The following is a 14,911-nucleotide window of genomic DNA, read 5'->3' on the forward strand; positions in this document are numbered from 1 at the left end:
ATTACACTTTCATCCCTTTTCCTTGTCTTGTTGCGTTCCTGTGTTCTGTTGATCTCAGCAGATGCTAAACTAGGTTTCCATAGGTTTCCATTTGAAGTTGCTCCTCCTGGCTGCTCAAATTGTAGGCAGAGTCAACATCAAAAAACAAAATGAAAGCACAAGTGAAGAGTTGGAAGGACCCCCAAGACCTTTGTCTCAGTGGCTTGCATAGCCCTACAGCATTTACTGGAGATGGACGGCAGGGAACTCATATTTATCAGGCACTTGGAATGTGCTAGGAATGATGCTGGGACCAAATACTTACAATGACCAAATATTTACAATGACCTTGGTATGATTACCACCCGCCCCCCCATTTTAGACATTGGGAAACTTGTGCAGGACTCATACAGGCTGCCTATCTTATTCTCAGTCCCCATTTGTCATCACCCTGCATCCATCAGCTCTGTGTAAGAACTGAGATTAGTGTTTAAGGATGGAGTTTGGTATAGAAAGCATCCCTGGTTCCCTCGGTTCCAGTGCATTTATAGTGGCTGGCTTCCCATATCTTAAGCACACATTAGGTGTAATTTCACTGTCTGCCTCAAGACTTCCCACAGCTGTGGGAGCTTGCTCAGCCCAGGAGTGATGCCAGTGTCTGTGCTGCAGGGAGGCTACTTAAGGCCCCTAGGGACAATGAACAGTGAATGAGAGCCAGTGAATAAATGCTCCGTCCTCTTATCCTTGAGATGGACAATGACGGAAGGCATTCTTTACATGACAGAGATCCAAGTCCCAAGTGGCCAGTTGATATTTCATCCTTATATTGGCTTTTCCTGCTTCTTCTCCCACTCATCCTTTTCTCATTCCTGCTTCCTGGGCTAGATAAACTATCTGCATCAAGTCTTTGCCTCAGGCTCTGATGTGGGGGGGGGGGGAGTCAAAAGCAATATTTGGGGTCCTGGTAGGTGGCAATAAGGTCCACCACAAGTACCATAGAATAAAGGAGAAAGTTACTGTTATGAGTCCTATAGGAAAATAAGCCGGACTAAACTAGAGAGAGGTCCTGAAGCAGAGAACACAGTTCCAAGCCGGGAACTCTAAAAAATGTTCCCTTAAGTAGAACTCTTTGAGAAAATATATGCAAAGTGTCATTAAACTGCCCAGAAGGAAATAACATCAAAACATTAACTGGTTTTCTCTTCTGAGTAAATCTTCAATGGAAGTTCCTCTGATCTTCCTCACTTGTATTTATTTATGTCTTGACTTCCCCCCTGGGGAATCTCCATCCCCTGTCACTGGAGATAATGACCATTTTTTACCTCTCCTCAAACTAGGTAGAATAACACACTTAGCGATCATTCTCTACCTAGAAGGCAGCACAGCTTGTTAGTTCAGAATAAGCTGTGGGTAATAGGTCAAGCTCCAGTCAGCTGGGTGACTTAGTATTGTCAAGTTTTGCTACATAAACAATGGTGCGAATTCAGGGGCTTAAAACCACAAAGGTTAATGTCGTGCTTGTGCAACATGCTTATCTTGGGTTGATGGGGGTGGTAAGGGGTCTCTGCTCCTGTATCTCCCACTGAAGGACCCAGGCTGTGGAGCTGCCATGTTCCAGAATGTTAATAGTCACTGTGGTAGAGTTAAAGAGGGCAAAGCTCTCCAGCCTTCTGTCTGAAAACAACATTTGCTTGTTTTGTTCATTGGCTGAAGAGAGTTGTGTGGTCATGCCTGGGTTCCACCGAAAGAGAAAGTACAACTGAACTTCCAGGTGAGAAAAGAGAGAGAAAAGCAGGATATTTGTGAAAAATATCTATCATGTCTGGACAATCATTTAACCTAGGCATCAGTGTCCTCCTCATGTACATGGGGAAGTTTACTTTATGAGGTTGTTGTGAGGGTTGCCTGAGAAACTGCTCAAGCACGGGGAACGTAGTCATTACTCAATAAACTCTGCTAATCTGACCATGATCCTTTGTACACCTGAAATATAATGTTCAGACTTATCCTAATATTTCCCAAATCTCTGCAATTAAATAACAGCAATTTTTAGAGAATGCTTCTCCATAAATTTTATTTTCCAGCCTTTAAAAATGATCCTGGTGCCTCTTCTCTGAATTTCTCCAAGTTTTAAGATATGGATTCTAGCACAGTGCTCCCCACATAGAAAGGACTAGACTACAATCACGCAATGAGAAAATACTTTGTTTTGAAGGAGAGCTACACATATATAAAATGATAATCACTGTATTTATTGTTTATAACAAGTGCTATTCTTGTGCAGATAGATTCAGCTTAAGTTCATTAGAACAGTATGGGTCTCATTAGAAAGAACATATTATTATGCTCGAAAAACTATGGCTGGACATGAAGTTATTATAAGGGTCTGGGCTCCTTCAGCTAAGTATGCTATTACAATTTCAATGGAACCATTATCTTGTCAACAGAACACATGGTAAAACTCTCAGGGGCTGCCTCTGACTTCATGAGAGTTGGTAGACTCTGGTTTTCCCTAGGGACGGCAGGGGCCTGGTAGGATCTGAGCAGGGGCCTGAGTCATGAGCTGTAGTCCCCTGTCCCTCATCACTTCAGGTTTGGTCTTGGAAAGCCAGCATTTTGAGGATCTAATCATGAGACTTTCTCACTGTCCTTGGGCTGAGTCATCCCCCCACCCCCTCATCTTGTTCTCACATGATGGTCATGGACTCCTAGTTTTATAAGGTGTTCTTTATTTTGACAGAATTTGGGCCAGGAACTTTGTTCAGTGAGTGTCTTAGCTCATGTGGACCCCGGGGTTGTTTATGTTTTCAGGACCTGCTATTGAGAAACTCTAAAGAAGTTTATTTTACAGAGCGAGTTTGCTTTTGCCAGAATGAATTCATTTGCTCAAGTTATTTTTAAAATGTGCTTTTTCTTAGCTTCTTAGAGAAGCTCTCGTCTCTTCTTTGTGTGCGTCTGCGTCAGAAAACACTGCCAATCTCTTGATGGAAGCCCGAGAAAATGTCTAGTCAAAGAGGGTCAAAGATGGTTCTCGGCTTTGAACAGAACAGCCTCTATACACTGAATGCTGGGTTAAAACACTGTGCTGCTGGGCCCAGGAGCTGAAATGCTTGATGCTTCTAGAACCACGGAGGCCATGCAAATGAGTGTCAAACTGCTTCTACAGGTGTGTGTAGGAGGAGACACCACAGATGGATATTCATCCAGGAGAACACCCGCTGCAGTCAATTGGAACCACCACACGGTCCAGCAGCAGAGAGATTGCTGGAGGCAATGTGTAGGGGCACAACCCTCTACCTCATCTGAGTTAAATGGGCTGACTCATCAAACTACCTTGCAAACTTTGTATTTCACAACTGGTTTTTAAAAACAACTCTTAAAGACATGTGTTCTTTATATAAATCTTTCTTTTTCAACTGTTTATTTTTGAGAGAGAGATAGAGTGCATGAGAACAGGGGAGGGACAGAGAGGGAGACAGAGGATCTGAAGGGGGCTCCGCGCTCACAGCAGAGAGCCTGATGTGGGGCCCAAATTCACAAACCCTGAGATCGCAACGTGAGCTGAAGTCAGACACTTAACTGACTCAGCCACCCAGGTGCCCCAAGGGCATATATTCTTAACTTTTAGGGGGATCAGAAACCCCATTGAGAATCTGATTGAGGCTATGGACCCACTCCCCAGAAAAATGCACAAATGTGCAAACTTTTGCTTAAAATGTCAGTAGTATTATCGGGATAATATCCAAGAATGGCCAAGAAGGTCCACACATTCCCTCACTTCAGAATTGGAATGAACTTTAAACCTGAGATTAATGGTCTATGAATACTATTCATTCTTTTAGAAATTTCTAAGTTTCTGCTTCATGGCAGGCACTATGCTGGAAGCTGGGGATGCAAGAATGTATAAGACAAGGACCAACCTTGTGAAGTTCAGTATGATGGAAGACAAATCCATAAGAATGATGCATAATAATGACTTAAGTGCCATGCTAGAACTCTAAGCAGAGAGACTTAAAGGAGTCCTGAAGGGAAGGTAATTAGTTCAACACATATACTATGTGCCAGGTGATTGGGAATGAGCTAGTGCACAGACATGATCTCAACCATAGGCGAATCCAGATTGGCAAGTAAAGTTCATCAGGGGGAAGACATGTGTATGCCTGGCAGCGGGGGCAGCATGTGCACTAGTCAACAATGGGAGTGACCAGAGTTGGGGAACTACAAACAGCTCCTCAGAGGAAGGAGAGAGCAGGAGTGGTGACAGCAAAGGGTGGAGGGGCTCTCTGGGTCAGATCCCAAAGGTCCTTGTGCTTCACCATGGAGTGCGGGCTTTATGTTGTGTCCAAGGTTGTCGCTGAGGGTTTTTTTTTTTAAAGCAAATGAATAAGAACAAGGAGGAGATTCTATTAGAAAGATCACTTTTGGCCTTCTGTGGAGAAAATGGATTGATCGAGGCGGGTGGGGTCTGTGTGAAAAGACCAGAAGGGAGGAAGCTGTTGAGTTAATGTGAATGGGAAATGAGAGGTCCTGATAGTGGCAGTGGCAATGGTGGGGACAGAGTTGAAAAACAGGATGAGGCTTCTGGATAGTACCTCACACACACTCTTTCATGCCCTAGACTGACTTTGTCCTCAGGCAATGCTCTCTGTTCTATGCAGTGAGGTAGTGTTGTGTTCTATGCAGTGAGGTAGTGACTATTAACAGTCAGTGTTAATAATGTTTATTATTTAACATTAATAAAATAATGTTGCTACTGAAGTGATATCTCCTGGAATCACGCTGTAAGTTGCAGTTGAATAATCAGATGTGGGCATTCTACATTCAGTTCCTTAATGATGAGGATAATGATGGTAATAGCTGCAACTCAATTTTATTGATTAATTACTCTGTGCCCACTGCCCTTCCAAGCATTCTGCATGTATTAACCCACTTATTCGTCAAACAACTGAGAGCGAATGTCTGTTCTTGTTTGCATCTTAGGACCCCCCCCCCCCCCCCCAGTCCCATGCTGGAAGCTGGGGATGCAAGGATATATAAGACAAGTACTTGCTATAGAATTCCATTCACGTGAAACTCTACAACAGGCAAACCTAACTATTGTGACAGCATTATCTGTGGCTGTCCTGGACCTACTCTATTCTCATGCCTATTGAATAGACGAGAATGTTGAAGCAGGACAGAGGGGTTAAATACCTTGTCCAAGGTCACACAGACATGAAGTAGAAAAACAGAGATTTGAGTTTTAGATGTCTCAGCTCCAGGACCCACACTCCTATGAACTCTACTCTGCCTATGACAGAATCTAGTCTTTCTCCATAGAATACAGTATGAGCATTAAATGGACTTTTTCAATTTGTCCTGAACATTCTGAATAATCACACGATAAAAAGGTTTCCACATTCTAACGTCTCCAGAAACAGATTTGGAGACGTACATGAAGCAAAATTCTGGGCGTGAATGTTTTTGCAGATTCAGGCTCCAAAGAACAGAAAAGCAGAAAAAACAAACAATGGTGTTTTTAAACAATGAATGTTGTTTTCCTCTAACCATAAGGGAGTTTTAAAACTTGACAAATCCATTCAGCTTTCAAAGCATTCCATATCCCCCACCCACAAGCAAATGCCAGAAGGTGCCAGTTTGAGCCAACTCTGAGCTCAGGAGTGATTTTCTAAGTAATGGATCAGATTTCTTAAATATCCATACTCCACAGATAAATACTTACCACTGTCCTAATTGGTCTGATGAAAACTGCTTAGCCATTTATCAAGCTATTAATTCAAAAAGAAAATTTCAGCAAGAGAGGAGATAGCGAGGCACAAATGCAGCAACAGCAAATGATAGGATATTACTACTTTGAAAAGATTGAACATCCTTAAGGTCTTTGAAATTTTAGGGCTACATTGTGCATGGGCTCAATTTTAATGTTTTTTTTTTTAACATTTATTTTTGAGAGAGAGAGAGAGAGAGAGAGAGAGAGAGAAAGAGAGTGTGAGCAGGGGAAGGAGCAGAGAGAGAGGGAGACACAGAATCCAAAGCAGGTTACAGGCTCTGAGCCGTCAGCACAGAGCCCCAACACTGGGCTCGAACTCATGAACCGTGAGATCATGACCTGAGCCAAAGTCGGGTGCTTAACTGACTGAGCCACCCAGGTGCCCCAGCATAGGTTCAATTTTAACGAAGGTCTTTCGGGGTGGGGGGGGAATGTTTCTGATTATGTAAAGAACAGTTTCCTTAATTTGCAGGGACAGATTCTTTTGGAGAAGACAAAGAAAATCATATTTAATATACTCATTATATTTATTTAGCTAACGTTTTTTGGGAAGCATGCCCTGTGCCTGATACCATGCTATGCACTGAGATACAAAAATGAAAAGATAGGTTTTGTTCTCTAGCCTAGCCATGGAAACAGAGAAGCAAAGGAATAGTGTGATAGATCCAACAAAAGAGAATGCATTAGCAAGTGAGAAGTGAGGTTAGAGTTGAATAGAAAGTGTGTGGCAAAGATTTTGGATTTGATTTTGTAAATGATGCAGAGTTATTAAACAGAAATGACCATGAGATTGTACAAGGATCATGCTGTTGTCAATGTGAAGAATGGGTTGAGATGGGGAGACATTCAAGGCAGGATGAGTTCCACTTTTTTCAAGTTTACTAGATTTTGATAAATGTTTACACCTATGTAACCATCACCCCAATCAAGATACCGAACATTTTCATCACTCCCAAGAGATCCCTTGGGCCCTTTGCAGTAAATACCATCCATTCTTGGCCCACGTCACAACAGATTAGTTTTGCCTGTTGAGGTTTACAGTTATACAATAAGTACTCTCAGGCTGGCACTAGGGAGGTCCTAAGATGCAAACTGGAACAGACATTCACTCTCAGTTTCATGGTAGCATAGCCCCTACAACGCACCCTGTACCATGCTCTTTTGTATGTTTTTGCTCAGTGTACTGTTTTTGAGATTTTGTTACGTATTTCAGCAGTTCATTCCTTTTTATTCCAGTGTATTTATTCCATGTTATAAATATATTATAATTTGTTTATCCACTTCTACATTGATGGTCATCTGGGCTGTTTCCATTTTGGTACTTTTATGAATATAGCTTCTATGAACAGTTGTGTGCAAATATTTCTGTGGACGTTTTTTTCATTTCTCTTGGGGAAATATTTAGGAGTGAAATTGCTGGCTTATATGGCAATATGTATTGAACTTCACAAGACTGTTCAAAAATAGTCAAAAGTGGTTTTAATACTTTGTATGAGAATTTCAGTTGCTCCACAGCCTAATAATTATCAACCTTTAACTATGTTAGTTTTAATTTTCATTTCATGACAATATTTGGCATGATTTTAGGTAATGATTGGCCATTTACGTATTAGTGTGAAATATATGCTTGAATCTTTTGGGCATTAAAAACATTGGGTTGTCTTCTTGATATTGACAAGTAGTTTTATTATATATGAAAAGTAGTTTTCATAATTTCAGAATTATGTTCTGGCTACAAGATCTATGTCAAATATGTGCATTGTATAGATCTTCTCCAGCATAGCTTGTGTGAGTTCCACTATTCATAAAAATCATTCCACAACATTCTGATACCTCCCTTTTTGCTTTCCAATCCATTACCCCTCGTCCCCCAAACACACACAATTTAGAGATCATCTAATCTTGTATTATAAGTGCTAATTTCCAAGTAGTAATTCCGTTGTGGTCAAAGAACAAACTTTGTATGACTTGAATCCTTTTAACTTATTGAGATTTGTTTAATGGCCCAGAATATGGTCTATCTTGGTGTTCCATGTGCTCCTGAAAATAACATATAATCTACTGTTGTTGAGTACAGCTGTGTTCTATAAATGTCACATCAAGTTGGTTGATAGTCTTATTCAAGTCGTTATATCCTGATTTGGATATAGATTTTCTTCTTTAAAGTCTTTCATTAAAATGGAGTCTATGCACAATCTAGTTCTAAAATTTGTTTTCTTGTTCCATCAAACATTGAGAGTCTTTAAATCTCTAGCTATAATTATAGATTTGTTTACTTCTCCTTACAGTTCTTGCTTTGTGTATTTTGAAGCTGTTACTAGGTAAACAAGCACTAAGGGTTGTTATGTCCTCTTGCTGAACTGACTCCTTTAGTATTACAAAATATTCTTTCTTTCTGGTAATATTCTTTGCTCTAAAATATGCTTTTGTGATACTAATTACAGTCACTCCTGCTTTCTTTTTATTAGTATTGGTATGGTATATCTTTTTCAATCTTTTTATTTTTAATCTGTCCTTTATTTTTAAGATGTGTCTTGTTGGGGGGCACTTGGGTGGCTCAGTCAGTTGAGTGCCTGACTTCGGCTCAGGTCATGATCTTGGTCTGTGGGTTCAAGCCCCACATCAGGCTCTGTGCTGACAGCTTGGAGCCTGCTGCGGGTTCTGTCCCCCTCTCTTTCTGACCCTACCCCACTCATGCTGTCTCTTTCTCTTTCTCAGAAATTAATAAACATTAAAAAAAACATGGGTCTTGTTAGCATACAGTTGGATCTTGTTTTTTTTTTTAATCCAATTTGACACTTTCTACCTTTTAACTTAGAATATTTACACTTAAATCTCTTTAAAAGATAATTAAGTAAAACTATTAACAATAAAGCATTGAGCTTATAGCATATGTAGAACTAAAATCTGAGGCCACAATAGCACCAAAGGTGGGAAGGGAGAAATGGAATTATACTACTGAAAAGTTCTTAAACTATATGTTGTGTAGTATATTACTTGAATATAGACTGAGAAGTTAAAAATGTATGGAGGGAGGAGCCAAGATGGCAGAACAGCATGGAAGTTTTTTTGTGTGTCTCGTGTCCATGAAATAAAGCCAAACCAACACTAAATCATCCTGCACGCCTAGAAAACTGGTTGGAGGATTAACACAACAATCTGCACAACCTGAACCACAGAATTCATCAGGTACGTGGCACAGAGAGGTGAACTCGGGGAGCAAGAAGGTGTGGGAAGGGAGGTGCTTTTGCGAGCAGAGAGAGGATGGAGACTGGGGGTGGGGGGAGAATACGGGAAAAGCACCCCTCCCCAAAAGCAGCTGCAGAGAAAGTGGAAAATTGGAAACAGCCGCAGGGACTAAACTAAAAAAGGAGAAAGGAGAAAGGAGAAGGTTTAAATTCCATTAAGACTATAAACAGGGGGAGTGCAGAGTCTCAAACTCTGCAGCCCAATACCTGGAGGTGCTCTGGTGGGAAGGGCGAATCCCCAGGAGCAGAGTGGGGTCCAAGGGGTTCTTGGTCCACACCAGGATAAGTGGTTCCACTGCTGGAAGGACATTTGGTAGAGGCTGTGAGGCCACGTGGTCCCAGCAGACCCCAGAGAACAACCACATACGCTGGTGCTGGAACAACGTCATTAAGGGTGAAGCCTGGTGCCAGATGTGTGTTGTGATTTTCCATAATCCCTGAAATGCTGCTCCTACACTATCTTGCGAACTTTTTCTGGGGAGGGCTGGCAGCTGGCCGGTCTCTGGGCATCAGCAGCAGCATGGTCCCACAAACGTTCCTAGGTGTGGCCAGCACTAAGCCATTGCTTGGTGAGATCCTCCACAAAGGGGCGGAACGGGTCAAGGCCGCAGTCCCTCAGAAGTAACGTACCGGGAAAAACAGCCGCATCTGAGACAAAACTCGGGAGGGAGGTGCTGCATGGGGCTTGGTCACGGACTGTGTAAAAGTGGGGAGTGGATGGAAGCCGAAGACAAAGGACAGGTGTGCGTTTACTGACTGGGGAGAACAGAGTTCTGATACTAGAGACTGGGTAGCTGGGTGACACCACTTTCACCACTTCCACTTATGCGTATACCCACCTACAAGTGCCACAAAAATCCACCCCAGTAAGCTAAGCAGCACCATCCAGTGGAGAACGGAGTCGTTACACTAAGCCCTGCCCAAATGGGCCAACCTCACTCTTCAAGAATACAAGTCTCACAGCCTGCTTAGTTTCTGGACTATAAAGTGCTTCATAGTTTGACTTCTAGGGGAAAACGAAGTAATTTCAGTCGTATTTCAGTCTGTTAGCCAGTCCATCTATTCAATTTTCTTTCTTTTTTCTCTTTTTTGTTTTGTTTTTTTCTTGAATACAGAAAGAGGAAAAAGTCATTTTTATTTTCAGTTTTTATTAAGAATATTTTTAATTTTTTTCTACTATATTTTTTACTTTTGTGTAAATTTTTTCAAATTCTATTTTACTTCCATAATTCCATTTTCGTCTACTTCAGTGTATTCATTTTCTCAAATTTTTAAATGATTTCTTTTTTTATTTTCCCTTTTTCTCTCATCTATCAAGCCACTTTCAACACCCAGACCAAAACACACCTAGGATATAGCATCATTTATTTGATTATCTTTTGTGTGCGTTTTTAATTTTTAAATTTTAATATTTTAAAAATTTTACTTTTATTTAATTTTAATTTTTTTACCTCATTAATTCCTTTTCTCCCTTCAAAATGACAAAACAAAGGAATTCACCTGAAAGGAAAGAGCAGGAAGAAACGATAGCCAGGGACTTAACCAACACAGATACAAGCATGATGTCTGAACCAGAATTTAGAATTATGATAATAAGAATACTAGGTGGTGTTGAAAATAGGTTAGAATCCCTTTCTACAGAGATAAAAAAAGTAAAAAATTGAAAAATTAAAATTGTAACTGAGCTGCAATCTCGGATGGATGCAGCGGCGGCAAGGGTGGATGAGGCAGAACAGCAAATCAGTGATATAGAGGACAAACTTATAGAGAATAATGAAGCAGAAAAAAAGAGGGAGATTAAGGCAAAAGAGCATGATTTAAGAATTAGAGAAATCAGTGACTCATTAAAAAGGAACAACATCAGAATCACAGGGGTCCCAGAAGAGGAAGACAGAGAAATAGGGATAGAAGGGTTATGTGAGCAAATCAAAGCAGAAAACTTTCCTAACCTGGGGAGAGACACAGACATCAAAATCCAGGAAGCACAGTGGACTCCCATTAGATTCAAGAAAAACCGAGCATCAACAAGGCATATTATAGTCAAATTCACAAAATACACAGGCAAGGAGAGAATCATGAAAGCAGCAAGGGAAAAAAAGTCCTTAACCTACAAGGGAAGACAGATAGGTTTGTAGCAGACCTATTCACAGAAACTTGGCAGGTCAGAAAGGAGTGGCAGGATATATTCAATGTGCTGAATCAGAAAAATATGCAGCCAAGAATTCTTTATCCAGCAAGGCTGTCATTCAAAATAGGAAAAATAAAAAGTTTCCCAGACAAACAAAAATTAAAGGAGTTTGTGACCACGAAACCAGCCCTGCGAGAAATTTTAAGGGGGACTTTCTGAGGGGAGAAAAGATGAAAATATATGGATAAAAACAAATAAATACCAAAAGCAACAAAGATTAGAAAGGATCAGAGAACACCACCCAAAACTCCAACTCTATAAGCATCATAATGGCATTAAATTCATATCTTTCAGTACTCACTCTAAACGTCAATGGACTCAATGCTCCAATCAAAAGACACAGGGTAGGAGAATGGATAAGAAAACAAGATCCATCTATATGCTGTTTACAAGAGACCCACTTTAGACCTAAAGACACTTTCAGATTGAAAATAAGGGGATGGAGAACATCTATCATGCTAATGGTCAAGAAAAGAAAGCCGGAGTAGCCATACTTATATCAGACAATCTAGACTTTAAAATAAAGACTGTATCAAGGGATGCAGACGGGCATTATATCATAATCAAGGGATCTATCTACCAAGAAGACCTAACAGTTATAAAGATTTATGCGCCAAATGTGGTAGCACACAAATACATAAATCAATTAATCACAAACATAAACTCATCGATAGTAATACCATAATAGTAGGAGACTTCAACACCCCACTCACAACAATGGACAGATCATCTAATCAAAAAATCAACAAGGAAACAATGGCTTTGAATGACACACTGGACCTGATGGACTTAACAGATATATTCAGAACATTTCATCGTAAAGTAGCAGATTACACATTCTTCTCCAGTACACATGGAACGTTCTCCAGAATAGACCATATACTGGGACACAAATTAATCCTAAGTAAGTACAAAAAGATCAAGATCATACTGTGTATATTTTCAGACCACAACGCTATGAAACTCGAAATCAACCACAAGAAAAAATTTGGAAAGGTAACAAACACTTGAAGACTGAAGAACATCCTACTAAAGAATGAATGGGCTAACCAAGCAGTTAAAGAGGAAATTAAAAAGTATAGGGAAGTCAATGAAAATGATAACACCACAACCCAAAACCTCTGGGACACAGCAAAGGCAATCACAAGAGGAAAGTATATAGCAATCCAGGCCTTCCTAAAGAAGGAAGAAAGATCTCAGATACACAACCTAACCTTATGCCTTAGGGAGCTGGGAAAGAACAGCAAATAAAACCCAAAGCCAGCAGAAGACAGGAAATAATAAAGATTAGAGCATAAATTAAGGCTGTCAAAACCAAAAAAACAGTAGAACAGATCAATGAAACCAGGAGCTGGTTCTTTGAAAGAATTAACAAAATTGATAAACCACTAGCCAGTTTGATCAAAAAGAAAAAGGAAAGGACCCAAATAAATAAAATCAAGAATGAAAGAGGAGGGATCACAACCAACACAGCAGAAATAAAAACAATAATAAGAGAATATTATGAGCAATTATACGCCAATAAAATGAGCAATCTGGAAGAAACAGACAAGTTCCTAGAAACATATATACTACCAAAACTGAAACAGGAAGAAATAGAAAATTTGAACAGACCCATAACCAGTAAGGAAACGGAATTAGTAATCAAAAATCTGCCAAAAGACAAGACTCAGGGCCAGATGGCTTTCCAGGGGAATTCTACCAAACATTTACGGAAAAGTTAACACCTATTCTCTTGAAGGTGTTCCAAAAAATAGAAATGGAAGGAAAACTTCCAAACTCTTTCTATGAAGTCAGCATTACCTTAATTCCAAAACCAGACAGAGAACCCACTAAGGAGAACTATAGACCAATTTCCCTGATGAACATGGATGCAAAAATCCTCAACAGGATATTAGCCAATAGGATCCAACAATACATTAAAAAAATCATTCACCACGACCAAATGGGATTTATACATGGGATGCAGGGATGGTTCAATATCCGCAAAACAATTGACGTGATTCATCACATCAATAAAAGAAAGGACAAGAACCATATGGTCCTTTCAATAGATGTAGAGAAAGCATTTGACAAAATATAACATCCTTTCTTGATAAAAACCCTCAAGAAAGTAGGGATAGAAGGAGCATACCTAGAGATCATAAAAGCCATATATGAATGACCCACTCTAATATCATCCTCAATGGGGAAAAACTGAGAGCTTTCTCCCTAATGTCAGGAACAACACAGGGATGTCTACTCTTGCCACTGTTATTCAACATAGTATTGGACGTCTTAGCCTCTGCAATCAGACAACACAAAGAAATAAAAGGCATCGAAATCGGCCAGGAGGAGGTCAAACTTTCACTCTTTGCAGATGACATGATACTCTCTATCTAAAACCCAAAAGATTCCACCAAAAAACTGCTAGAATTGATTCATGAATTCAGCAAAGTTGCAGGATATAAAATCAATGCACAGAAATTGGTTGCATTCCTATAGGCCAACAATGAAGTGACAGAAAGAGAAATCAAGGAATCGATCCCATTTACAGTTGCACAAAAAACCATACAATACCTAGGAATAAATCTAACCAAAGAGGTGAAAAATCTATACACTGAAAACGATAGAAAGCTTATGAAAGAAATTGAAGACACAAAAAAATGGAAAAAGATTCTATGCTCCTGGATAGGAAGAACAAATATTGTTAAAATGTCAATACTACCCAAAGCAATCTACATACTCAATGCAATCCCTATCAAAATAACACTAGCATTCTTCACAGAGCTAGAACAAATAATCCTAAAATTTGTATGGAACCAGAAAAGACCCCGAATAGCCAAAGCGATCTTGAAAAAGAAAACCAAAGCAGGAGGCACCACAATCAGACTTCAAGCTACACTACAAGGCTGTAATCATCAATACAGTATGGTACTGGCATAAGTACAGACACTCAGATCAATGGAACAGAATAGAGAACCCTGAATTGGACCCACAAACGTATGGCCAACTAATCTTTGACAAAGCAGGAAAGAATATCCAATGGAATAAAGACAGTCTCTTCAGCAAGTGGTGCTGGGAAAACTGGACAGCGACATGCAGAAGAATGAACTTGGACCACTTTCTCACACCATACACAAAAATAAACTCAAAATGGATGAAAGACCTCAATGTAAGACAGGAAGCCATCAAAATCCTTGAGGAGAAAGCAGGCAAAAACGTCTCTGATCTTGGCCACAGCAACTTCTTACTCAACACGTCTCCGTAGGCAAGGGAAACAAAAGCAAAAATGAACTACTGGGACCTCATCAAAATAAAAAGCTTTTGCACAGCAAAGGAAACAATCAGCAAAACTAAAAGGCAACCAACAGAATGGGAGATGATATTTGTAAATGACATTATCAGATAAAGGGTTAGTATCCAAAATCTATAAAGAACTTATCAAACTCAACACCCAAAAAACAAATAATCCACTGAAGAAATGGGCAAAAGACATGAATAGACACTTCTCCAAAGACATCCAGATGGTCAACTGACACATGAGAAAATGCTCAACATCACTCATCAGAGAATTACAAATCAAAACCACAATGAGATACCACCTTACACCTGTCAGAATGGCTAACATCAACAACTCATGCAACAAAAGATGCTGGCAAGGATGCGGAAAAAGAGGATCTCTTTTGCATTAATGTGGGAATGCAAGCTGGTGTAGCCACTCTGGAAAACAGTATGGAGCTTCCT

The sequence above is a fragment of the Panthera leo genome, chromosome D4, assembly GCF_018350215.1.
Source record: "Panthera leo isolate Ple1 chromosome D4, P.leo_Ple1_pat1.1, whole genome shotgun sequence".
NCBI classification, from domain to species: domain Eukaryota; kingdom Metazoa; phylum Chordata; class Mammalia; order Carnivora; family Felidae; genus Panthera; species Panthera leo.